Genomic DNA, 26,712 nt, shown 5'->3' on the forward strand with positions numbered 1-26,712 from the left:
GGCTGAGGTCTCAGTGATAGGACCAGGAAAGTACAGAAGGGCAGATGACTCAAGGCCAAAGATCTGATTGTGGATGAGAGTCTACAAAAGAGGGATCATGATGAGAGACTTGGTGGGACACCAGGTGTGCACACAGCCCATATAAAGACACAAGGCTGCTGCAGTGACCAGACACCTTCCCCCAGCCACTACCCCTGGCAGCAGCATGTTCTCCAGCAGCCATCCTAACAACAGCACCTGCCCCCGCTGCCACTGCTCATGGTCGTGTCTGACCCTGCTGGCACCCCAGTCATGAGGCTTGCCCAGACCATGGTTACCAGGACTTCATTTTACTATGTTCGGAAACTTCCCTTCATGTTTATTAATCTGGTATCTCTGATGTCCTCTCTAGTCCACCAATAGGTGTGTATACAACATCTCTCAGCAATAATTATTTTACTTTCAAGACCTAGATAATGATATTCTTGAACAGGTCACTGAAGTTGATTCCCAAACAGCACTGCTGCAGCTGCCTACTTTGATTTGCCATAATTCTGCTTCCTGCTCAGCTCTGCTCCCTAGTGAAAGGACTCAGTGCAATATGGGTTGCCTATCAGCCGTGGGCCACACCTCTGGACTCTGCCATTTCTCACTCAACTGTACTGGGAAGGTGGTTAGCTAGGCGTACTCGGAAGCAGAGTTCGTTCTTTCTGTGCAAACAAACCTGCAGGAGTAAACACCGTATCCTTGGCTCATTGTGCTTGTGAGTCACTTTTTGTTGATGGGTGGTGGTTGCGAGTGTGGGATTGTAGCGAGTAAAGTGCTTTGTTTTTGCTTTGTTTTTATTCCATGAAAAGAATATAACTACCATACTTAGCATTCTCAAAGGTCTGTACAAGCTAATCCTTGCAACATTCCTATGAGGTAGGCAAGCATAATTAATAATTTCAAAAGATGTGGAAGCCAGAACATAAAAGGATAAGTCATTTGCCCACATCCTGAAGGTAAGTCAGGATCTGAATCTAGAAGAAGTACCTGATGCCAGACAAATTGGTAATGTAACAGACAAACTGCTTCATAAGCCCTTTCTCAATTACCCAGCTAAATGCAAGTAGGAAAGTTAAAACAGTAGGGGAAGTACAAGCTGTGGATCAGATTAAATCTCCAAATTTGAGAGCGATTCTTGCCCTCACATTAGAGAATGTTTGAGTCCAGCTCAGCTTTATGTCTTGTGCTGATTTTATAGCAAGATGTGAGAATTTACTGAGGAATTAATGTAAGGAAATAGCATCAAATACCTCACTATTTGTTCATTCTCTCCCTGTAATCGTTATCACCCCAGGTCCTACCCACCATCGTTGTCCTTTACTTCTTTTCCTCGGGTCTCCTTTGACCCCCCTCCCTGTTTTTCACTCCCATATTCAAAATGGCTGTCACCTACCTTTTCCCTTCCCCAAGAAACTCTTTCTCTGTCACCCACCTCCTTTAAGCCATGCTTAACAGACTTCAAAGACATCGAGTTCCTCCTCTCACCCTTCTCCATGGGGAAAAACTTTCACTTTTTTCCCTTCATGAAGCACCGCAGAGACACCTCACACTCTTGCTGCTGCCTCTGCAAGCACCTGACTATGCACGGGCACACACTGATGACCTGAGGGTCCCTGCGGTCTTTCTGCTCATTTGTCTGTCTGCTTGCTGGCATCTCTTTTCACTTGTAATCCTACAAATAGGGTCAGATTATCCGAGGAAAGAAGGGGCAAGGGATTGCTAATTTTGTTTTATACTGTTTTGAATGCATAAGAAGAAGCTGGGAAATGCAAAGTACTCTATGGGAAATGCAAAGACTCATGCTGTGTCCTAGGAAAAACTGGGGTTTCTTTGATTTTGCCAGGGAAAGGGCAAGTGAAGTCAGCCAAAAGAAAAAACTTGGCCATCTTGACCCATTTTTAATTAAAACTGATAATATCTTTCTCTGCAGCATGACTTTGCATACGCATGTCATTTTGCTTTAGAACCATCAGAGATCATTTTGTCCTTACAACAATTTCATGCAAGTTTATTTATATATTTAATGCCAAAGCAGATTCATTTCGATTTACTATTTACCTGCATATTGATCCTTACAAATTATAAAACCTAGGCCAACTAAGAAAACACTAAACTGTGTAAAGATTACACAGAATTTCTCTGAGTATTTTGGAGATTTTCCCTTTTTGTTATACATTTGAAAATGACTGCTTCATTTTGTAGAGAGAAAAAAATACATAATATGTGAGATATCTTTACAAAAGATATACGTGTGTGCGTGCATCGGTATGTAGAGTGTATTTCAGTGTGTGCATATGTTTAGAGATAGGTACAGATAGGTATGACTTTTGTGGAAATTGCTCTGTTTTCAAAGTCTACTTTGTTAGTATTGATTAATCCATTCTAGAAACCTCTTTTCACAAAAAGTGAAGTAATTTATCTTTCAGTAGAGTCTTTTCAGCTTTCTCATTTAATTATGAAACTGAAACCTCTCTCTTTGCAGATATTATCCTGGCAAGGAATATCTATCTATTCAGTAGTTCCCAGGCAAACACCCTATGCCGGAATCAACAAACAGGTTTGGAAGAGATGATTGCAAGGGGGAGGTAGATGTATCCTTTAACAGCTGGGTTACTGGTTTATACCTAGCTGGGCTTGTTAGTCACTGAATGACATACTGTATTGCCAAAGCAACAGTTTTCATTGGCACTACATTTAATTTTTTTGACACATTTTTAAGAAAAAACAAGATTTTGAACTCCATCATATTTTATACAATTTCAAGGAGACAGTTTTAATGATCTCTGCTTTTATTCTTTTCCATGTTTTTTCTCTCTTCCAGTAATCTCTTAATTAATGATTTGTTTGGCCTAGTTTTGCAAGACCTTTGCAAATGGAACGAAAAGCAAATAGGTTAAAGAAAATACTGCTGTGAAGTTCAGCAGAAAACTAACTTCATGACTTTGTCTATGAATTGCTTCTCAGGAGAGAAACAAATGGAAATTCTGAATGTGAAAAATCCCGAACTTCAGATATTTGCACCTGAATCTAAATTAATCAGACATACTTTAGGAAGAGACCTAGATATGTCTATGAACAGTTCGCTGAAAACCTCTTTAACAGCAATCAAAAGAGCAAACACACAACTGAGCTGCAGAATACCTTTCACTGAATTTGTTGTGAATACCACTTTACATGTCAGGGGGATGTCCAGGCCTAGAGTACTTGTAGTAGCAGGAAGAGACAACATTGAGAGTCAGAAGATGACTAGAGACAAAGACAGGCCACGCGAGTGCTGCCAAAAGTGACCTGCTGATGATCCGCTGATGTTGGACTCGATGATCCTTATGGGTCCCTTCCAACTCGGGATATTCTATGATTCTATGATTCTATGATACTCAGTACTTGAGGAACAATAGCAGCAGCTCTTCCTTGAAGGGACCAGACAGGATAGAGAAATAAAGGAAAAAAGGAAGGGCGGTAAAATGTGCAATCAAGAAAAGTAAAAAGGTAACAGAATATGGAGATGAGCAGACCGTGAAAGAACAGAAGGGAGCTGGGGGTGAGACTGTTTTTATTTAAGAAATTAAAACTCTGAAAGGTTAAAAAAAAAAAAAAGAAAAGAAGAAGAAGAAGAAGAAGAAGAAGAAGCAGCGAGTTTCAAGACGAGTTTCAAGGAATTTTCTTAACTGTAAGTCCACCCTCAGATATATTTGATTCAAATAATTCAAAGTTTTTTGTGCTGCTTCCAAGATTGCTCCCTGGAACTGTAGCCCGATATGTTCGGGGGCCAGGTTTTGTTCTTCACATATCAAATGCATAGTAAACAGAAAAACCTTTCGCATTGTAAGGGCTATTTAATTGCAATGTATCAGTAACAGATAAGCACTTACACAGAGATTACCATGCTCAAAACAGTGTGGAAGCATTAACTAATTATGTTAAGTATTATTACCTCCAGTTTGCACATGAGGACATTGGACAGAGAGAGGAAATACCACACCAAGGATGACAAAGTTCGGAGGGTTCATAAGCCTTTGACTGTACTACCCCTGAGTTTTACAGATCTGTTTACTAAAAATACGGAACATTTTTGTTTATGAAAGATGAGGATTAATAATTTACCCAGGACATTAGGCCCTTTGTACCTGGTGTACAGTAGCATGCGTTGGAAGCATTTGAACTTTTTATAGACAATTCACAAAGTCTAAATTGGGACATGATGCCCCAGGCCCTGCTGGAGTTGTGCATGACCTCCAACTGATAAATGAACTTATGTGCTGACTGTACACACAGGGGGATGTTAAAGACAGAAGACTTTGACTGAAGTGTGTTTCCTGCCTTTATAGTAATGACAGTTGCATGCTAAGTCACTTGGTGATCTGTACCAAGTGTGAGATCTATCTGCACCTCCCTTGTGGGTAAAAAGGATTATGTGTATAAACATGAAGCATCCTTCTGCTTTCCTCTTTTTTCTTTTTACTGAAATAAATGCAGACATCAATAATGATAACTATGTCTAGTTATCTGTGTTAAAAGTGTACTTATATTGTGCATCAACTATATTGAAACAAACTGCTTTATTTCATTACCACAGGCTTCTCCATCAATAAATTATAGCTTACATCAAAAGAACAGGGTTGTTTTCTGTTTTCTAATTCATCTACCTTGTTCAGTCATTTGCTTTCCTGAAGTCTTAAAGGACTTCAATAGGCTAAATGGTTTCTATATTAGTCACTCTTTAAGGTGCTAATACATTCTCGTCAAACAAGGACTTTATATGTGTGTATATATACATATATTTATTTGTGTGTGTACATTCCGAATGATATTGTTATGTGACTGCCTAAAAAGTGATTCTAAAGAGTATATTTTTATTATGGAAAGAAAAACTTAAGCATTTTCTTTGTCATCTACTTTTATCATCATATTAAAAGCCTCATTTCTTTAGATGCTTAACAGCTTCTCTTAAAGAATTCCAGTTTCCTACAATCTGGAATTTGCCTCCTCACCTGAACTCAGCTGCTCTAAATTTCTCTATCCTGGTGCTTTCCAAAGTCAATAGCTTTTAGTAGACCTTCCTGCATATTCTAGGCTGTGTTTCTTTATCTCTAAAACCAAGGAACAAATGCTACAGACATCTATTATTATATTGTATATGGGCATTTTCATCTGGCTCGCTCTTTCTCTATACACTATAATTTATTTTTTTTTCTCTCTCTGGTTTTCTCTAAGATTTATCTGTTAGTAAGCAAGCCAGCACTGACAGGTTGCTGGATCTGTTCTTTGATGAACCCAATAGTACAATAGTGATATTTTATCAATAACAATCATAAAATCATAGAATTACAGAGTAGTTTTGGTTTGATGGGGACTTTAATGGTCATCTAGTCCAACCCCTCTTCCAGAAGCAGGGACACTCTTCATCCAACTTAAGGGTGGGACATTCACAATGTCTTTGTGCTATCTGTTCCAGTGTCTAACCAACCATAACCTTTCACATCATTATTTATGCATGGTAAAATACCATACCAATATCTTGACAAATTAGAGGACTGGGCAACCACCAACAATGTGAAGTTTAACAAGACTGAGTGATGGATTCTGGACCAGGGATGGTCCAGATATGGTCCAGACCCAGGATATACAGACAGACTGGGGGAATGAGAGGCTGGAGAGCAGCCCCGCAGAAAGGAATCTAAGGAGTTTGGTCAATGGCAAGCTGAATATGAGCCAGCAGCATGCCCTGGCAGACAGGAGGGCCAACCGTACACTGAGGTACATCACTGCTAGCTGGTCAAGGGGAGGGATTATTCTGCCCTATTCTGCATGGGTGGAGCCTTACCTTGAGTACTGTGTTCAGTTTTTGGCACCACAATATAAAAAAGACATAAAACTATTAGAGGATGTCCAAAGGAGAGTAATAATGATGGTGGAAAGGGCAAGATGTATGAGGAGCAGCTGAGGTCCCTTGGTTTGTTCAGCCCAGAGCAGAGCAGGCTGAGGGGAGGCCTCATGGCGGCCTGCAGCTCCCTCACGAGGGGAGCGGAGGGGCAGGCGCTGAGCTCTGCTCTCTGGGGACAGCGACAGGACCCGAGGGAACGGCATGGGGCTGGGACAGGGGAGGGTCAGGCTGGGGGTTAGGGAAAGGTTCTGCTCCCAGAGGGTGGTCAGGCACTGGGACAGGCTCCCCAGGGAAGTGGTCATGGCACCGAGCCTGCTGGAGTTCAAGAAGCATTTGGACAATGCTCTCAGACATATGGTCTGATTTTTGGGTGGTCCTGTGTGGAGCCAACAGTTGGACTCCGTGATCCTTGTGGGTCCCTTCTAACTCAGGAGATTCTGTGCTTCTATGATTCCAAGGACTTTTCTTAGCTGTATAATGTAGGCCCTGAAATTTCTGAAAACAATCCCATGCTTAATCTCTATTCATGTGGGTGGCCCCACACGAATCATGGCATCATGACCACCATCTTCTGTTTTGTGTACATACACAAACATACACACACATCCATAACCATCTATATATAAGAAATCTTGGCAATGCGTATTCTCAAAATCATGGCTCCTGGACCAAAGGACTACATGGACTTTTCGGTTTTGATTCATGACACAAAGTTGCAAAGGCAAACACCATGATCAAAATATTTCCTATGATCTTTAGAATCCCAAAACCCACACACAATAAAATCAAATAGCAGCTCTCAATTCTTCCTTTTCTTAGTCACCCAGTGCAAGAGCCAGCTGCATGATTTAGAGACTATGGCATGTTTAGAGACAGATAAACAGTGGTTGAACTACTGCTCTACCTAAAGTTAAGTGTATGATCTAGTATTTTTAGGTTTAGATCTCTACACATATCTGCACATTGTAAGCTATACTTGTGAACAAGCATCTGAACTGCACCCGGGCTGTCCTTGGGGAAATAACTTCATTGTTATGGGGATATAACTTCATTCATAACTCTTGAAAAGTTAGGCTTTTTTTGCTACTAATCATGTTGGGAATAGGGAGTGAGGCAATGGGTGCTAGTGATGCTGCTGACAGACACCCTGTACAGCAGCAGCTACTGTTCTGCACATCCTGTTCTCAATGTCAGCAGCAACAAAAGGAGAAGATACTCAGACAGGCAGAGGAGGGGGATGAGTAGTTTAGGGTAAAGCAAATATTTCTAGTCTCCATAGGAGTAGGCAGACTTGATTCCACCTGGAATTTGCTTTCCTCAACAAGCTTATGCCTCTGACAGAAGTGTGGATGAGGAAAGAAGAATTTCTTTTATTACCTGCTACTCTAGTTGTGCAGGGATGGCCCAGATGTGGCTGGCTGAGAAATGGATAGAGGAGTGTGCGGCATATCAATGTTGACAGTAAGGGTGTTAGAGGAAAGGAAGACATCCCAACTTCTTGTAAGTCCCCAGTAAATCCAGGCTTGTGCTTTATCACGTCTGTTAATGGTTGCATAGATTGAAGAACTTTAGACATCTGCATTGTAAACGTCTGTACCTGAGACAGACAATGGAGGCTCTCCTTGTATGCAGTGAAATGCATGAGCATCCCTAGGCAACAGTTCCTCTCAACAGCTGTTGACGTATACATCTGGTCAGAAGACTTGCACCCAAAATGCCCTCTTACTGCCTTGTATGTATTTAGAAGAGGTGCCTCAAAGCTGAGAGGCAATTTATAGGCACAGAAGCTCAAGACATGGTAGCTGGGGTGAAAAGTGTGCTTCACTGGAGAGGAAATCAAATCAAAAGGTGAGGTTGGTGTCCCATCCTAACCTCCTGTTGGTCTCCAGGGTCCAGGTCACCTCTGTGTGACTATGAAGTCATCTCAAACATGATAATTTCCTTTCTACCTCTCAGTAAACCTCTTCATTTCTTACACAATTTATTTTCCATTCTTGGATAAAGTGGTTCAGGCAGGCAAGTGAAAACATATATGAATGAAGATTTAGATGATCCTAGTAAAAAACAATGTCTGCACACATGAACATCAAAAATGGAGAAATGCAATGAATAAACCATATTATGAGTCTTTGCATGATACACACACAGCAACTATGGCTAGATTTTTTTTTCACCTGAATTATTAATATAATTTAGCTCATTTGAATTAGTCAATTTTCATGCAAAGACTATCAGTGCCAAGCGTCCTTTTGATTTCAGTCAAGTTTGGTCCAGACAAGTCTGGCAAAATACAAAATACAGGTTTCAGTAATAAGCTATCCATTATTGAACTGCCCATTTTTTAGAGAGTAAGCTGTATTTCAGCACTTACAGAAGCTTAAAGCACAAAACAGAAACCCCTCCTTCAAGACTCTTCAATTTATACTTTAGCTCTTGGGCTGAAGGTTCCCATCCTCTTGTGTAACATAGGATCTCAAGTGAGGAAAAGGCTAGAAACAAATGCAATTAGCATTTGCTATTCAGACGGAAGTGTAGTTAAGTGAATGTGGCTTGTGGATGCTGAATTCCTGAGGAGCAGCAGAGAGAGCACAGGCCTCTTTGAGGCCACAGAAGGAAATGAATTCATCTGCTTTATTTGAGGGTACTTGCAAATGACAGGAAAAAAAAAATCTACAGAGCAGGTCACCACAACCCAGCAAAACAAGCCATGCTAAGTACGGTACAAGGGTCCAGATAAATACCATCTTGAAGAAATGGCATATTATTGAAAAATATGCAAAACATATTATCCTGCTGCAAGCATTCTCCTGTTCCCAGCTGTCTGCTGCATACCATAGCTACAAAATATGTCTATCTATTTCCATGAACTCAGTTGTAAAGGTTTTTGCTTGGCTGATTTTTCAAGTTAATGACAGTCAGGGCACTTGGGAGAAAGATTTATGTCAGTGATACATAGGTTCAGCAAATTGTCAAAGAGCTCTGCTGTGCAGTTAATCATCTTTTCTCCATTACAATTTGTAAGTGCCAAGCATATACACTGAACCATTTTTGTAATATAGATATCACAGGTATATAAGTATTATATGAATCAGCTATTAAAAAAAAAATGCAAAGAGTGCTTGCTACCTCACAGATTTGTAAATCTTTATACAAAAGACACCCCTCCAAAAATTGTGGAGGCAGTCACATTTAGCTGTCATCATTTTTATGACAGTACTTTAAGCAGATCTGCATCTCAGTTATATTTGTGTTCTCCAAGCTGCTTCATCTAGAATTACATACGTTAGTTTTTTGTTTTGTTTTGTTTTATTTTATTTTATTTTATTTTATTTTTCCAGAGGGAAGCCATTCCTAGTGAAAAAAACTTGAGAGAAGGAATCACCTAAGAACACTGGCTTGTTGCTGTTGTTTTTTTCTTTTAATAAAAGTGGGACTGAGGAAAGACTCTACCTACATGGAGATGTTGATGGTGACTATTAGGCCACTAGCAGTGGCTCCAATAACTATTTTCCAGCCCACCCAGCCAAGGAACTATCTCTCAGGGCCAAGTGCGAAGGCAGAAGGCGTTCATCTTTTCTCTGAGCTAGAGCTGCTGCCTCACCAGCACCAACCGCGAAAGATGCCTTGATTCAGGACCTTACCTTTCTCAGTGGTTTCTCTGAGGTGCTTCAGTGACTCAGAATTGCACTTTTAGAACTAAGATAAGCTTTCCTCCTTTTCAGGGATAGGTAGTCTTATGGTTCAATCCCCAAAACTGGACTTCTGAGTGATGTAGATACATATTTCCAGGACAGCCTGATTAAGCTACCTGCCTGCCTGTGTTCACCCCTCTTTTAAATATCCTTAAAGTAAAGCTCCTTAGTTGTGTGGGACAGTACAGACTCAGAACCCAGCTTCCTTATAAAGTGTATTAATAATTAGGTAAAACTACAGACTGGGCTTTGTTGGAGTACTGAGGAATTCCAGAGTAAGTGGGCTCAACTCCAAAGGTGTCATTGCCACGAGTGTTCACATCTTCCTCCCTCCAGTCAGTTTTCTCTCTTCAGGCGATTCTGTGAGAATTTGGTTAATTTTAAAAGTCACACCTTCAATAACGTCTTGCAACTCTTATGTGCAATTTTCTTTTTGGAACTCAGGAATACAAAGCATCCAGATTATTAGTGTTTATTAGCCCAATAACTTTTGGAAGTCAGTTTTATAACGTGTATACTGCAGCATTCCATTCAGATCAAAGCAAACAAACTGCTCTAATTGGTTTTGAGATCAAATACACAGAGCTTTACATTCACTGATCTACACGTGGTTTAAATTATCTATATTGTACAATCCCGGACTTCATATTTCATGCTGTACAATAAATAGAGCACATGTGGCTTGGAATGTACCTACTCTATGCTTTAGTGCTCATACTTTTGCCCTCTAACCAACAGGATCACTTAAAGGTACTGGCAAGAGCCTAATAAAAGTTGATTGCAGTAGCCAGATTCAGACCTGATGTGGATGGATACTAGTTCATTGATTTCAGTGGGGTCTGCAGGTGCTAGAAGTAGTGTTGAGCCTTTTATGTGAGGCTCCAAATGCATGCAGACAAAAGTCAACGCAGTACAGAGTCAGTCCTGACCTCTCTTTCATCAATGTATTGGATTACTCTGGATGACATGAGCAGAACAAGTATCAGAATATGTGCATGCATAGATATTTAGATTGCAGTTAGATTGCAGAATTACACCTCTTTTTGCTTTAGCTTTTTTTTTTTTTTATACAAGAAATAGTGTTTACCTGAATATGAGTGGGCTTTCTTATATTACTACCAATAAAATAATTACATTCAAGCCCCTCTCCTGAAGACTGTGATTTTTTTTTGTTGATTTCAATGAAGAAATACAGAGAGACTGGAATTTATTTAATTGTGGCTGACTGACACTTTAAAAACATATTTCAAGGAAATACAGAAAGGTCATTTTGAGGGAACTTTGGTGCCAAAAGATATTTGAAGTACCTAAATAAATGAAAATTCCCATTTTGATATTTTTTGTAGGTACTTTTGCTCTTCCAGAAATATATCAGTTCGCCCACATAGTTACAAAATCATTTTCAAATGCTCAAAATGAGTAATATTTCAAATACTGCAGGGAATTGTTGATTACCAAAGTGAGATAGAATGTAAAGCCTGGCATAGCCTGAATATCTGCGTGCATTTAACTAGCTTTCTCACTTCCCAGCACTTTTGGCACCAATAAACCTGCAGGCACACTTGCTAGGGAGCTGTCACTAACTTGTCTCACAGTAACAGCCTTCACAGCTGACTATAGTGAAATCTTTGTCAAAGCTTCTACTGATGCATGTTTCTTGATACCACACTGTTTGGAAAGAAGTGTAACAGAAACAGAAAGGCTTGGGATGTTTTCAGAGAGGGAATGCAGAGGGGATACACAGCTGTAACTGGACATCTGCTAGTACAGCAGAGCAATATGAATACAAGAGATGAATTCCTCATTTTACCATGGTGCATTATGCAGGAATTAACCGTACAACCAGCAATGCTAAAGGATAAAATAAAATTCTAGGTCAAGTTATAAACCATTCTGCTGCCATTAAAATTAAAAAAAAAAAAAAAGGCAGAAAAAATGGTCAAATCTTTCCTGGAAAGAGCATATTTTTCGAGTGTTCTTATTCCTGACCAAGGGAAAAAAAATGACAAATACCAATTTTCAGTACTTCCTTCAATTTGGGATGGAGGAGGATATTATGTAGGAGGTTGGTGTGTTTGGAAAAAGTGCAGATACAATCAGCAGCAAGCAGGTTTGCTTGCTTGATTTATCAGTCAGGGTGATCACTACCAATATCTGTTGATGTCAGTAGAGGTGGGAATGAAATATCTGAATATGCTACTAACAGCTGAAACTTTTTTGTGCCCTTGGAACTGAACTCAGAGGGCACTTAAGAATTCCACTCATGCCTAAGAGATTTGCCTGGAGAGAAGGGCTTTAAGCACCCGACCAAAACCTCAACCACCTTCAGGAGTTAGGGCCGTGCTACCTGGCTGTTTCAATATAACCTGCTGATTGCTTCTCCCACCTGCTGACAAGATGCTGATAAATCATCCTTTCAAACCATATGGACATGCAAGAGTCCATAACAAATTTCAGGCTGGAAAAAAGGCAATGGTAGTTGTCATCTATGGCTCTGTCCATACTGCTAAGTGAAAGAGGGAGCAATCCACAGCATGGAAATCAAGTGGCACGTACTTACTCGTGCCCTCACTGTGCAAGGCTAGCTGTCTTGGCACATCAGGCTGACTCACTCTGCCTCTTCTCTGCATGGTACATGATCCATGATGTGACAGGAGGGCATGTAGAGTTGTGTGAGGCTTCTGGGGTAGTGCTGATGGGCATACTGATCCATAACGCTTTTTTGGGGCAATCCTTGGAGTACTCTGTGTCTAATTACTGTCTTGAGAGAGCTAGCCAGAGTGGTCCAAACCAGAGCCAGGGGTGAGCTGACAATTAAGATATTTGGATGCTCAGAAGACCTGTGCTTCAGCATGCTGCTTAGCCTTCTTTGATTCAGAAAACTTACTTTATTCAGTAAGAAGCTATATGCCCAGTATCAGCTAAGGACTGTAATGCTAAATGAGGAGGGAAGAAGGGCTCAAGAACACATGCAGAAAGTTATGGCTAAACAATGCAGGGTTTTTTTTCTGCTGCTTGCTCACCAAGGATTTATTCTGTCTCTGGAAACACTTATGTTAATGCATTCTTCTGTAACTCATTTTTGTATATACTTTCCGTATTTTCTCTCCTATTTTATTTTGTTACCAAAGGTTACTTACATGGAAACAGAAATATTCTGAGGGTTTCTATTTGAGTTTTTCTGCATCTTTCTGATGTCCTGCATCTGTGTTTTTTTTTGCTTAAACTCAAAAAACTCATTGGCTATCCAAGCTGAATTGCTTCTGAGACGAGAGCATTTCTCACAGACAGCTGTCCAACAAAGGAAAAGATGGGTTGGCTGTAACAGGGACTTTTACTAGGGAGAAGGTAAAATCTATAGCAACATTAGTCCCCGTATCAGCTTGTCTGGCTGTGAAACCTTAAAGAGCTCTTCAAAATCAGGGGAATTTGTGCAACCAGTTTCAGCAGATACGGACTTACCAGGAGGTGCAGACAGGTTGAGGAGTCCCTTGTTCCTGCTCCCTTCTGCTGCAGCTGGAGAGAAGCCACAGTGATATGCAGTCAGGTGGGGGACGTGGGGGAAGGAGAAAGGGAAGGAGAGAGTCTGCACATGTTTCTGTGTGTATCTGGTTCGGTCTGTTCTCTACAGAGTTAATTTTCTCTCCCAATAGCAGGCTTTACCAGCCTCATTCCCCTGCTCAGGTAGAAGCACATCTGCCTCTCATTTCTCTTGTCTCTTAGCAAAAGATGAGAGAAATGATAATGTTCTTTTCCTGATTTTTTTTTTTTACTTGTATTGTACTACATCTCTTTCTTAATGTATATATTTAGTTTACATTCGTCTTCTCTGACATGAAGATTGAAAGCAGTAAGTGTCCTAGGTCAAACTCAGCTGGGAGAAAACAGTGCAGATATGGGTGACATCCAGTAAATCTGCAGGAGTCGTACTTGGACCACCTTCTGCGTCAAGATTGCTGCAGCATATAAATTCAAGACAGCAGTGTGCAGTTTCTACAGCCTGCTATCCAGAGTTGCCTACTTTAGGTCTCTTTAGTAGTTATAATTCTAGGCTAGGCTTAATACAGATAGGTTTAATATAGCTCTCTGTTTTTTTACTGATATTGAATTTGACTTTGCTTGTATACAAAATAAAATACACTAAAAGTCTCCTTCATTTGCTCCAGTTTTATCTTTTCATTTTATTGTGTTTTTTTTTTCTTCTGAGAGTGAAGAAATGAAAAACACCCCTTAGATTGCTTTGTTACAAAGAAAACTAGGAGAAAAGTTTAAGCTTAAATTTCTCCTTAGTTTTTTTAAAAGCAAAATTTGTTATTCAACCTACATTTGTTAGTCCAGGTTGTTGGCTCAGTTTTAAAAGTGTGACCATTAGTAGTTTATTTTACGTTCTCTAAAGCACACTTCTCTTCAATGGCTGCTGCTACCTTTGTAGTAAAAAGGCTTAAAATGTTTAATTTTAGGTTTCTAAAAGCAAGGCATTTAATCTAAGCTAGTTGAATCGGCTCCCTTTAGAGTGAATAAAGAAAAATAGGTATCTCCAAGAGACATTTCACATCTCTCTACTGATTACAGAAATAGTAGAATAGTCTCTACCAGACTATAAACCAGTTTTTTAGTTGGCTATAAGAGACCTCTCACTTTATAAAAATCAGGTACTGCAGTCATTTTGAGAACAAAGATTAGGGAAAAAAAAAAAAAGGATGCTGTTTTGTGAAGAAAGGCTTTGATTTAGAACAGTCGCGAAGTATTTGACTGCAATACTAGTACTCATGCGTGATACATTTCATTAGAAATAAGTGATTTTGTAGGAAGAAGTTTCAGGAAAGAGGTATGTGCTAAAGTGTTATGATACTCTCTTGTATTCCTTAGATATTTGACTACACACAGATCCTCACAGAATCACATAATGATTAAGGCTGGAAGGGGACCTCTGGAAGTCATCTGGTCCAATCTCCCTGCACAAGCAGGGACACCCAGGTTGCTCTCTGGGCAACCGGTTCCTGTGCTCAGTCACACCTACAGGAACAAAGTGTTTCCTGATGTTCAGATGGAGCCTCCTGCATTCCAGTTTGTGCCCGTTGCCTCTTGTTCTGGCACTGGGCACCACTGAAAAGAGCCTGGTTCTGGCCTCTTTGAATCCTCCCTTCAGGTATTCACATACATTGATGAGATCCTCCAGAACCTCCTCTTCTCCAGGCTGAACATTCTCTGCCTTTCCTCACAGGAGAGATGCTCCAGTCCCTTCATCATCTTCATGGACCTTCACAGGACTCTCCCCAGTAACTCCATGTTTCTCCTGTAGTGCAGAGCCCAGAACTGGACACAGTACTCCAGATGCTAAGTATTTCTCCTGAAATATTATCCTCTTCTTTCATTTCCTCTCTCAGAATACAAGAGAGTAGTCCTAAATGGGATCAGGGCAGTTTGGAGGGTAGCAAGAGTGACGTGGGATATACCATCTAACAGTTATGCTGGGATTTGGGATCATGCCAGATGTTTGGTTTTCAGTGCTGTCCCTACCAGAAACATGTGAGAAGTGCTAGTGCAGTTCATTACCCAATGAGCAGTACAACGAGACAGAGAAAGGCTCTTCACAGATCAAAGGCTGTTCAGCAAGTCCAAGAACTTGTTTACTGATACTATATTCTTGTTTTCCATCTGTTTTTGTCCCTATCGTCCTTCACCCCCATCTCTCTCCAGTCTTGCCATAGATATTGAGCCCATGAATGCAAAGCTTTTGTGCCTGACCCTTGAGCGCTGTGGCGAGATGATCGCTCCATGCCACCATCTAGCTATCCCCATCTCCGCCTGCGCTGCATCTTTCACTGTGCAGAAAACCGTTAAGTAAAAATGACCAAGGAGACTCATCACACAAAGATCTGCCTATTTATTTATACTCAGTCCAGGGTTAATTTTTGGACTGTTCTTGTCTACTTCGCCATCATGTTTTCTGACCCCAGAAGCCCAAAACACACTGAATCTTTTAAACCCAGAAAATCTACACAATAGCAATGTGATCTGTTCCAGAAGTGCACCTCACTCATATGGGATGCACCTCATTCACAGTATTTTGCTTCACATCCCACATTAAGCATAAGTAAAGGGATAATGACCTTAGATACCAGACAGTGAATGTCTTACAGTCAAAGAGACAGAAATCGTCAAAAGAAATCTTATGGATGGCACATGCTTCTGTATTTGAATTTTAATGATTTCATTTCCAGCAGAGGGATTGATTCTGCAGATTTGATTTATTGTTAGCTCAGCCCAATAGTATTGATTTAGGTATTGAGCATGATATGTGCCGCTGCAGTTATTGTTTCCCTGAAATAATTTGTTTTGATATATATACATTGATTACATTTTTACTCTTTTAGCAGTACTGGTTATTATAATGGTATGACACATGCAAGCACAATGTACTGGTCTCTGTTTCCCAAGCCAGCAATATGACACAGGTCAAAGTTACCAGATGCTGTGCCTTCTTCCTGCTATGTGTCAGGGCAGCCAGTACCTTGTCTCACTCCAGCACCTGCTGATACACCAACTTCTCATTATTTTTAAAAATAACACATGCATTACCGCCTAATACAGCCAGTTAATACAACCTGATGAAGAAGGGCAGACAGCTTGATGTTCCCAAAATGGAAAGTGTTCTCTCCCTCTTGTGGGATGCATTCAGTAACTAATGCTTCAAAGTCACAGGGCTCCTCTGATCTTCTGAAAACTTCCCTCTCCCCAGCTTAACTATTGGATTTGTCCCCTTACCTGCACATGTTGCTTATTGATGCGCCTCTGCCTTCTCGGGGAGGAGGGAGGGCGGTGAGATTTTCACAGACACTTGCATAGCATTCTGCACAGTACCGATAAGCAGTACCAAGAAACAAACTCACTTGGTCAACTTGGATATATTTTCATTGTCTTGTCTATGAAAGGAGAATACATACACATATTTTTGGTACAACTGGGAGAGATTATCTTAATAGACTGCCAATTAGTCTTTGTTCCAGCATGAAGGGCAACCAGCTTGTCCAGATATTTCTTGTCTTCTGATCTCCTCATATCATTAACTTTTGCTGCCACTTTCCTCAAAGGGTGGGAATCATCAGATACTTCTCTCTTCAGACCACACGTCTCTGAACTGATGACCTTTGTGATATTCTGTGTACGGCTCTGCCAATTTCCTGTCTTTTCCCCTTTTTTTTTTTTTTTTTTTAATTTAGAGTCTGCGGGATATGTCTGGGAATTGCTGGTTTTTGCATTGCAAAATTTCAGGTTTTATTCAAAATAGGACCACTTCCTCTTGATGTTGTTGTGCACCTGCCCTCACACTTCCTGCAAGCAGGTATTTGCCCCTGTTATCTGATTCTGTCTCTTTGTTGATTAGATGTACCTTAACTGTTCTTAAGCAGTGCCACTTTAGAGAACGCAATCTTCAGTGCAAATCTTTGCTTCTACCTGTTCTGAGCAGCATAGTGTCCACTTCTCACAGGGAATGCTTTGCTTTGATCTTATTGCCAGTTCTAATGCTTTTAATTTGATCTCTAATTATTCCCTATAATAAGTGTTTCAGTTCATGTATCTTAGCTTTAATATTAGGGTGATTAAGCACTCGGTGATCCTGCTTGGCAGCCACCTTCTAGTAAAGAAACGTACCATTCCCTGAAAACATTCCTACAGCAGTCCAAGTGCTCTTGAATTTTAAAATGATTTTAGGAATACATATCCTTCTTCATGTTCCCAAGGACTAAGGTATAGCTCACCGCTATGCTGAGCCTGTCATAAAAGCCCACGTGGAATACTTCTGGGCTTTGTAATTGCATTTGCTTTGCAGTGCAACCACTGTTTCTTGATCTGCTTTTCTGGGTTGTTTTTTAAACACGAAGGATTGTGTAACAAATAAGTGCTCTCTTAGAGAGAACTTTATATCTTGTTTTTGCCAATCTTTGATGGACCAAGATTGAAAAAGATTATGGACCACTCATATGGCATGAAAAAGTCTGCTGACTATTGTAACATTATAAAACATTGGCTACGCACATCATTGTAGATGGGAATACCATAATGAATTGAATTAATTATAGCTTGCTAACTTCTTCACTGCATGTTTCCAGAGCTGTAGTTAATACTTTATTTTTGACATAGAGTAAACAAGTGTAAGTTTCAAACAGGAATTGAATTTATGCAGCTGTTAAAAGGCACAGAGCTGTAATTTAGAGATGAAACTGACTCCTTTTTAATTCTCTTTTTATCTGGAAAGTAGTTTCATCTTTCAAAAACAGAGAGAGATTTTTACCTTAAGGTAAAAATAGGGATGTTTTTTCCTTGCTTGATTTAAGAAAGTATAAAATTCCTTTTACTTTAAATTACAAATTAGAAACATAAATTTATTTATGCAAATCATTGATATAGATATATATACATATTCTTTAAGAAACTATTTTGTCTTCATAATCATTCCAAGGCATACGTCACTGGATTCATATTGTTTCTATACTCTTCAAAGAAATAAGCATTTCAAAAGCTGCAAATCCATTTGTAAACGTTTTCAAACACCACCAAAGGAAAAAGTTATGCATTCTAACTTTGATACACTCTCTTCTTTTCCAGCTCAGCTGCAGCTTTTAATTCCCTCTGTTGATAAACCCTTTTGTCAAACATACCGATGGGAATTTAAAACAGACGCCTATTTCAATACAGGTTTATGAGAATGTCGTAGGTCAAGGCAAATAGATTATAACAGGAAATAATATTGGATTAATGGCACCTGTTCTCATAGATGAATTCCATGTTTGTCTCTCAGGGATCAAGAGAAATTAATCACCTCTTATATATTCTAGACATTTCTACTTGTTCTTTTCCAGGGTAGACAAGAGTCAACATTTGTCAATATTTAATTGTTTCACTGTTACTGGATATTTCCCTCTGTAAAACTGTGCATTAGGAGAGTTGTAAGTATGGTAAAAAGCATCTGCACTTGCTGCTTAACCAAAACTCTTTGTTACGATTTATTCCTAGGGCCATGGACAGCAGACAATATGCCCTTGGGAGCCTTCTCCATGGCCAGCTGATCTTCTCCTTGTCAGGTAAGAACCTCTCCCACACCCTGCCACACTGAACAGATTAGTCAGAAAGTGTCAGCCCTAGGTACATGCTCATGATTCAAAGCCAGGGGTTTTTATAGGCTGTAGCAAATCTTGACCCTCTTTTCCAGTGACACAGCCTCTGTCAGAGAAAACTTAGACCCTGAAGAACAAACACAGCTTTCATTCTCTCATCAAGAAAAGTGAAACACTGAAACTTAGAAATACAGCGCAGTTGAGCAATCAGTGAAATACTGAAACCGTTATTTTTGAAGACATTTAGATTATAACTGCTTTGCTACAACGATCATCTCTTTGTTCTCTGTGTGGCTCTCAGCACAGCAAAGTCCTGATGCATGTAGATGTACAGTCTGTTGTGATAGATGGTTATTGTCTTCATGACAAGTGCCCAAGTTGTCCCATTGACTTTCCTCAGAGCAAATAAGCCAACTGCTGTTCCAGTCTTTTGGAAGGGGTAGTGTCAAGGGCAATCAGCTCTTGAGAAAGGAAGTTCAAATCAAGTCCAAGCAAAGACGAAAAACAGGTATGTAAAAGGGCATGTGTAGGCCAATTAAAAGAGTAGCTAAAGATTATACCTTGGCCTGTTTTTTGACAAGTCTATTTTACATGGAAAAGAAAGTATTGATGACCACACAGCTGGCACAGTACTGCAAAAGAGTGGGATGCATGCAAATGTTTCCAGCAAAGAGCTCACAGACTGAGCAACTACTGCTGCTCAAAGGAATCCTCAGTTCCTGTGGCAAGCCTGGTTTAACTTTTTTTCCTCTTTCCCGCTATTTCACTTTCTTAGACTCCTTCCAATCTGCTTTTCAGCTTGTCCATGTTATTCCATATTATGTTTTCATTTGTTCTAATTTAGTTTAAATTCAGCTGGGTAGGAAAAAGCAGCATAAGTATGTACTATTACTACTTATTACTTATTCATTGTCAGCATGTCAAAATTCTTCTGTGTTACTAATACTAGTAGGTCCCGTTCCTTTTGTAAGCTGCAAATAAATCTCAATTATGATCAAAATTTTTGTTCTACAAGTCTTGAAAATGCTAACTTCTGATTTCACCCTGCAAGGACACCCTGCCTTTGATATCAGCTTTGCAAAGTTCAAACCGTAATTGCATGCATATGCAACCTGAGTCAAGTTTCATTTGTCATGAGTATTTCTGTGTTCTAAATTCATCCAAAGAATGTGTTTTTTTTTGAGCAACCCAGCAACAGATATCTTTCAAGTGATCCCTAATTACTATTCAAGTAAAGATTCCCAAATCCTTTTTAACAATATCTGCCTAATGTCAATGCATTGAATTTAAAATGGGATAGGTATGACAAACACCTACATCTATTCAAAAAGAAAGTAATTTGTTTGCTTGCAATGGCTGGTTTTTGTAAAGAAGTTTTCTTCAGGTCTGTGCCACTCTTGCAAAGAAAAAAAAAAAAGAAAATGAAGACATTTTCTACATGACATAAGATTTGTTGTTTGTTTGTTTTAATAAGATTTGTTTACCTTTGCGTGTGTGTGTAAACATACATGCTTAGGATATACTTATGATGTAGCTGCAAGGCTTATTCTGAAATGTATACACTCCATTTGGGATTGTTTATCAGCAAGAGGAATAGTCTTGCAGTTAAAATGATATCTCTAACATGTTGCTAGCTATCGTTCTAACTCTATATTTGGTTGATACCTATGCCCTCTTGAAACTGGCAGAGAGTTTTTTGAGCGGGCACAGTGCCACCCCAACAGATGGTCACAGGCAAAGGCATGCCAGAGAACCAGTATGTGCATCATGTTTGAGTATTAAGGGATGGATTTCCATCCAAGAATGTCAAAACAGCAGTCAATGCAGAACATCTGAGCTTATGGTTAAGGGGATATGCTGACTGTTCCTGCTCAGAGCTGGATTAACTTTCAAAATGATGATTCAAACAAAAACAGAGAGAGAGAAAGAGAGGGAAAGCCTTCTCCAGCTGTGCGATTTTGGGTCTAACAAATCAAGAATAGAAGGAAAGAGAAGTATTTAATGAAATCTCCACCCTTAACAGTTCAAGTAACACATCAAGCACCTGAAATCTCTCCAAGTAAATAAAAATAGGCTTCCATGGCATGGGTCAATTTCCTGGTGAATAGCCTGACTGACGGCAGAAATTAGACCTGCAGATTACACAGCATGGTAGCCCACGTCTGCTTTCTGTTAAACACAACCCAGTCCTGTTCAGAGTATGCCACACACCACGTCAGTTCAAATTGGCATGCATTGGTGAATAACACCGCATTCATGCCAAGAAGGTCTAGTGCATCTGCAACTGACAACACTCTGCATTGGGAAAATAAAAATCCTAATGCAAAAAGAGTAATTCTCAATTATGTGTTCTGTACCTTTCTGTGCATTTGTTATGCTGATCTACAGTAAAAGTAAAGCCTTGAAAGAAACATATTGAGTAGTTTCATTTGGATCAGGGCTAACACTTCTTTTTAGAAAATAAAGACATTGCTAAAGAAAAAGTTATACAGTTCTAAGGATTATAGTGCAAAGGTAAAAGTTGATGTCGTTTGGGGAGATAATTATTAAGAAACTTTGTGTGTTCTTTTTCCTGGGCTCAAGAATGAATTGTTTTTTGGAATTTATTTTAAAGTCAGAATCAAAGTTGTAAATCAGAGAAGATGCTAAGTAGAGCATGAGAAAAAGCCGCCATTGACTACTGTTGAGTTACTATTGAGTTACATTATTACTATTGAGAGCTACTGGCACTGAAGAAGAGGGAGTACTGAGCATCCTCTCACCCTGTATCTTGCCTGGATCATTTTGACCGGTATCTTTGACATTTAGGTTGTATCTGCACAGGAATATCGTGCTGATCTCCTTATTTCTTTCACTGAAAATAAGTGTGGCAGCTCAACTCTAATAAACTGTTCATTCCACTCTGCTATCTAAGTCAATCTAATTTCCTTGTTAATCACAGTGTCAATGAAACTTTGTGCTTATGCACCTTAATTGCAAGACCTTTCCTGGGGAAAAAAAAAAAAAAAAAAAAGAACAGTGCAACTATTTAGTTCTACCAAAAATCACTGTTCTGATTCATCTTGCCATTAGCTGTTGCATGTGTACCTCAAATTAGGCAAAATCTGAGATAGAAAGTTAACAAACTGCCTGATTGCCATTATTTTTTTGCAATATTATTTCTTAACTAATACAGCACAGTGGAAAATAGCACTCTGCTGAATGTCAGCAGCAGCATAATCATTGGTAAGAACTGGATAGAGAGCATTTATGTCTGCTGAGAGTAGATCTGCTAACAAAAAGAAGAGGTAAAATATTACTTTCTCAATGCTAGCCTAAACAGTTAAACAAGAACAGGGTTCAAGGTTTAAAGCGTAGGAAGACTATGGAAAATAAAGAGCATTTTCAAAATTCCTGTATAGAATATATATTTCTCATTACTCACAGGGTTAATATTTTGGTTTATACTGAAACAGACATCCTATAGGACAATTTTATGAGCTGTGATCTCTATACCATGCAGGATAAGGAAAAAAAATAACAGGCTTTGTCCCATGTAAGAAAAGGTGCTCAAAACCAACTCTACCTAAGTCTCTTCTGCCTCCAGACTGATGCAGGCATTTTCACCTTTTCAAAATTCACTGGAAAAGTGCCCCTTCAAAACTCTGCTGTCATAACCCTTCAGCAAACATGACCACCTAAGTTCCAAAAACAGCTCTTTGTCTACTTTTCCTCCATCCCTTCTCTCCCCTATAGTTCATGATGTGATAGATGTTCTCCAGGTGATGACTGGAGACTCTGCATTGACCAAGGAATGGCAAGTACAAGGGGAACTGGAAAAAGAAGTACAATTCTAATTCTTGTTCCTAGAGGACATTTAATTTATGGACCTAATTTTAAAAACCTAATTTAAAATTTATGGACCTATTTAAAACTAAGGACGTATTTACAGATAAATATTAAATTAGTTAACAGTTATATCTATTTCAGTGAAAAACGTTTTCCCAGAGGTCAGCATAGGAAGGAAGTCTCCTTCCTGACTTTTAACCAGGGTCCAGGATGAGATTTTCAGCTGAGCTCTGCCCGGCTATGCCACATACTCTTAGCCATGCCTGTGTTAACTATATTACAAGAGCTGCTCCAGTGCAGACATCTCCCCAGTCTTTATGCTGTGATAACATTTGTCATTTCTCTAGATTCATAGTGCTGCGTCCTACTGCTCCAGATGTGATAACTTCCAGATTAATTCTTCCAAGAAAGATTAAACATTTGAGAAATTATATTGATTTTAGGTAGGTGAGATAGTTGGAAAGTAGTAAGATAGTAATTGCATATATAACCACATAAATTGTGCAGTTGTGCATCTGCAGGGAGATATTGATTACCCAGAAAACATTAAAAAAATCAAGCAAAGCTTTCAACTCTCTCCAAAATAGTCTGAATGCTTAACAGAAGTAGTTTTCCTTGCAGTTGTACTGTGAAATAGCATATAATGTTTGAAGTTTTCTTTCCAAGCAGTTTCTACAGAGACTTGAATTTTAATCTTTATATTATGGGAAAACAAGGGGCCAGTTAGCATTTGTCCAGTGGCCTAATGATGAAGAGAAAGGTCAGAACTGATGTGTAATAAATGTATTATTCTTAGAAGAAAAGAAGGAAGGAAGTGAGACGAATATGAAGCCATGGGAACAGAGCTGCAGGGAGAGAGAAAACTTTACATTGGGTTGAGTGTGATTGTCTGTATGCAGTATTTCCATAGCATCCAGAGTTGTGGAGGATGTAGTTTTTGATTGCCCCAACAAATTCTCTTGTCTTAGACCCCCATGTCAAATAAACAACACTGAGAAATTTCTGGGCTGCTTGTTTATGCCAGACATTTTGTACAGGATGCTGGCTACAGTCTTTCTGTCCATACCACAACTCTCTCCTTTGCAGATGAAATCATTTGCTAAAGATTGGTCCAATTCTTCATAACAGGCATGCTATCAGAACTCCTTTCCTGGCCTCTTATTTCCAGATACTCTCTTAGCCTTTCTTTGTTCTCCTTTTGCACAGCGGCCCTAGCTCCAGGGGTGCTTCCATATCTACATTCACTTTGATATACCAGCATACACACCCTACTGACTCTGACCTAGATAGAAGTGAATGAACAATTCTCAGAAGCCTAGGACTTCCAAAATAACCTAGGTCAAAGCACTTGAGAATTCATTAATGCATGTTAAAAAAAAAAGGGGGGGGGGGGGGGGGGGGGGCTGGTTCTTGGAAGTAGCAGGCAGTTTTGCACCGTTATCCACGAGTCCTTCTGAGTTTTCTTTTTCAGCTCCTGGTACGTTGTGCAGGTTTTTTTTCCCCCCATTGGTACTCAAAACCGAATACCTGGAAGTAAGAAGACACTTGAAAGATAAAACCTTGAAAGTTCAAGGACTTGTATTAGCCCCCTGAAGCTTTTCCCAGAGATTTGACTTTTGATAAAGATATTGTCCTCAAATCAGGTACCACTCCTTATTTGTCCAGTTTCCTAATGTTGAACAGATCAGAGCTACTGCACACAAGTGCCTCTTTCTGGAGAAAAAGACTGAAAAGAGGAAAAATGAAAATTAAAGAAAATGCCCTGAGCTGCAAAAGGGCTATTTCAGGAGGTGTGGTTATGTTCCTGATGAGCTCAGAAAACGAGGGAAACGAGTAATTGAGTAAATGTAACAGCTCTTTTACTTGGGATAATGGTAGTTCATTTTTATTTTTTTTTCAACATAAAGAATAAAAAGACATGGTATAATGGAAGCACATATCTGTATATCTTGCTTTCACGTATTAGATATAAAATGAACCTGACGCCCCACTGCAGTGCTCGAGCTTTAGTGCAATACACCTCCACTGGTTTTCAAGCAGTTGGTAACACCCTTGAGTAAAACAGGCGTGGAACAGATCCAGAATATGTATTATTTATTATCCACAAGGGACTGCAAATGGCAGCATATGCATCCTCCAAGAAAGTGGGGCTGGGTAAAGACTTGAATAGTTCTCATAACATTTTCCTGGTTTTGTTTCTCACCTTTCAGGGCTTTTGTGTTTGAACAAATTCGGGAAACAGTAAACTGCCTGCAAACCCCTGCAAAGTCAAAAGATCAGTTATAATGATTTAACTAGAGAGCTGACACACCTCTACTGGAAATGATCCATTTTTAAGATGAAAACTATGCAAAAGTGAAATTAATTTGCAGTTTGTGACAAATGCCAGCATTCTCTGTATTTGAGGGTTTTGAAACCAAATCTGAGCAAGCACTTTTTGGCAAAATATGAGTGTTTCTTAATCAAACTTTTGGCATGACTTCTCTACTCCTTCCCTGCACCTTCTGAAGTGTTTTTTCATTACAATAAGAAGAAAACAACATTGTACCTGAGTTTTATTTATCATATATATATGTATATGAAGGTGTGAAATTTTACTGGCTACTTTTTTTTCCAAAAGCTTTTTGATTGCTAATTACAAATCCATTTATACTGTAACGTATTCACAACACAGAATCACAATATCTAAATGCTGATAAATGAAAAAAAAAAACACTTCTAAAGACTTAAAGTACCAGCATGCCTGAGGGTAAGGAAAACAGTGCAGAACCAGTGATTTAAGGGATAACAAAGTTTTTTTCTGAATAATTTATTTAATAAGTAGTGTATATTTTTCTCCCTTCATTATATACCACTTGCCAGAACTATTTGATTCTGTGAATTAGTTGGGATTTTTAATTTCATGAATAATTCACAACTCACTGTAGTGATTCCAGAAAGACATAGCACCTTATCACACATTCATATCAGTGCACAACACTGAAGGGAATATTGTTTTCTTTCTAGAAAGTGTTGTGCTGTCTTCGAGAGCAAGCGTAGTTCAGCTAAGCATTAATAAAAATTACTGTGTGCTTACATGCATTTTCTTGCTTCTAATCTTCTGTATAACCTACAGGTAAACATCCTTTTTTTAACCACAGCACCCACTCCAAAGCTAGTCCATGGCTTGTGCCCAGGATTTCTTCACCTGTGATGCACTTCAGTGCCATTTCACCCAGTTTCTTATCAGAATTTTGCCTTCAGGGCACCAAATAGTCAGGTACTGTAGTAGCTAAAGTAGATCTTGTGGATCTCATCAGAAAGAAACTGAACTGAATTTCAGAAAAGATTGCTCTCAACTCTCCTTGCAGAAATCCGTAGAGAAGACCCAGGTAGGAAGACAGCATACACCAGGACCCTGAAGTTAAGTGGAAGTTTCAGGAATTAGAGTCATGCAGGGTAGGACAGGCAGCAACATCACAAAGCACGTGTGAAATGAAAACTTCCCAAATGTAGTTACTGAGTAAAGAGAGAACCTTTAAAATGGGCACCCTCACAATACTTACTTGTCTGATATCTTGGGCAACTTCCAGACTAGGGAAGCAGAAATGTATTAACTCTGAGCAACTCCAAACTGATGGCTTCAGGGAGCACAGATGGGGCTTATCCTCATGTGTTGTGACAGATCAGTTCCCCACCACAGACAACTTGCTAAGTTCACAGTAGGTCTCAGAAGTCTGAAAGTGAGAGAGTCAGCACTCAGTATTCAAAGACTTTTTTTTTTTAAAAACTGCACATAGAGAAAGAAACGCATCTGTCCTTCTGCCACAGTACCTGCAAACCAGGGTCAATGGGAAAAGTACAGAGGCCAGGTTCTCTGCATTTTGCTGAATCATGTACAACTCAGCAAAAGGAGGGTAAAATGCAACTTAATAGGAATGGCTGCATTTCATGCCCTTTTTGCACTGGGTGCCAAAAAAAAAAAATTTAGTCCAAGATATCTAGCTAAATACCTAAGATCATTAGTACCGAATCTCAGAACTTCCTATGTACTCTTAACTTGCTGTTATGAATAGTCTTTTGACTGTTTTCCATACAGTCCTTGCGTTTAGGGATACTTCTGCAGTTAAAACACTTCCAGCAGAGCATGGTGTTAACACAATACTATTAAGAAAGCTAATGG

The 26,712-nt window shown here is 39.4% G+C and overlaps 1 long non-coding RNA gene across 1 annotated transcript; it reads left to right on the forward strand.

Moving 5' to 3' along the window:
• Positions 1-604: 604 nt before the first annotated feature.
• LOC308200073 lies at positions 605-20,920 on the forward strand. The gene is made up of 3 exons (XR_013955205.1): positions 605-742; positions 2,510-2,584; positions 18,622-20,920. It is a non-coding gene; the product is annotated as an uncharacterized lncRNA (long non-coding RNA).
• Positions 20,921-26,712: the final 5,792 nt, after the last annotated feature.

The sequence above is a fragment of the Anser brachyrhynchus genome (assembly GCF_964034855.1).
Source record: "Anser brachyrhynchus genome assembly, chromosome: 1".
NCBI lineage: Eukaryota > Metazoa > Chordata > Aves > Anseriformes > Anatidae > Anser > Anser brachyrhynchus.